This window comes from Lepisosteus platostomus, chromosome 12 (assembly GCF_059453375.1).
Source record: "Lepisosteus platostomus isolate fLepPlt1 chromosome 12, fLepPlt1.hap1, whole genome shotgun sequence".
NCBI classification, from domain to species: Eukaryota; Metazoa; Chordata; class Actinopteri; order Semionotiformes; family Lepisosteidae; genus Lepisosteus; species Lepisosteus platostomus.
Window position 1 is genome coordinate 35,445,122 of NC_142622.1, and position 1,674 is coordinate 35,446,795.

The following is a 1,674-nucleotide window of genomic DNA, read 5'->3' on the forward strand; positions in this document are numbered from 1 at the left end:
ATTTTATCCAGTATGGCAGAGCCTAACCCAACAAGCCACAGGCACAAGGTGGGATCCAGCCTAGATGGGATGTCAATCCATTGCAGGGCACAGAAAAATACAAATACAAACATACACTCATACCAGGGCCAATTTTCCCAAAAGCCATTTTACCCACCAGTCTCTTTTTGGACTGTGGTGGAAACTGAGTAAAACACACAGGGAGAACTTACAAACTCCACACAGATAGCTCCCCAAGTCCAAACTGAATTTGTCAAAGGCTTTATCTTACTGGCTGATGGGACACAGCTCTTTAAGAGTTCTGAGTCAATAGCCCCCTATGTATTTGGCCACAGGTATACTTCAAAGTATGAAGGTTTGGTACCTTAGGAAGAAAACACCTTTTGGTCTGCTTTTACAAAATGTGTAAGGACTGTATAATCTCTTCTTTCTACTTCTGGTAAAGCAATTGAATAGATAACATAGAAGCCTTAGACCTGCATGTAGGGAATTGACAAGAGAAAAAAATTGACAGAGAAGCAGAGAGAGCCGCAGGGCACAAGAACAATAAAGTTAAAAATGACCTGAGATGAAATCCCTCTTGTGCAATGCTTTTCTTCCCCTCTCTCTGTCGCCTGGTGACTTATTTATAATGTGGTTTTGAACAACGCTGGGGAGTTCCCACATAAACTGGGCATGGCTGTTTACCCATTGTGTTAAATAGTGCACTATATTGATTGGAGTCAAAGACAGAGAAACGGTAGCATGATCAAGTAATTAATCAAGTCCATTTCTCCACAGTTTTGGGTTCCATTCAACTAATGGTTCCACTGCTCTCTCAGTAAAAGGGAATGCAACATTTCTAAAACAGGGAGTAGTGTTTATTTTTCATCCTTTTAATTAATGCCACACCCCTTCAAAAGTTTTCATGGTAAATAAGAATGGTGTGTTCACAATTTGTTTTTGCTGCCTATACCACACACTTTGCTCTGCTGTGGTTTTATGTTAGGATTTACTGTGCTTTCATATGATTCTGCCATATTAATCTTTCCTGCTGGAAAACTCCTGGAAACCTTTAGAACAGTATCTTCATGTCTTTACACTCTCTTCCAAAGATGATATTTAACAACTCTCCAAATAATAACAGATGTCACATACCTGTCTAATATAAAAATGACAAACTTAAAACTATGAAAGGCTTGAGTTTGCTTGAAAAAAAAATAGAAAATATCCTTTTTTAAAGTAAATCAAACTTTTATTTTGGACTTTATTCTGATTTTGATACTGAACATACAGTAAACCCTTAAAATAATTAATTGTTGGATACGAGAGAAATTAAATGTTTGAGCAGAATCAGAATTCAGAATGCCTTCTGCACCTGGTTGGAAGGGCCTGTCATTCTTTCAATTGCTTCAGTGCTCATGTCAGAATTTCTCACGGCGGCTTCGCTTGAGTACAGTACATGTTCATCATTATGACCACTGCTATCAGTCCTTTATAACCTTTCACAGTGCACCAGAATCCCGCACTAATATACCTATCACTGTTAGGGCAAAGGTCTTCCAAAGCACTGTACAATCTTGGAAGATATGAGTTTGCTTTTCACTGCCTTTGAATGAAGAAATGTTTCAGATGTGGGTAGATTCTAGTTCAAATGTGAGTCCCTTACAATCAGACAAATAAAACTGCTATAAC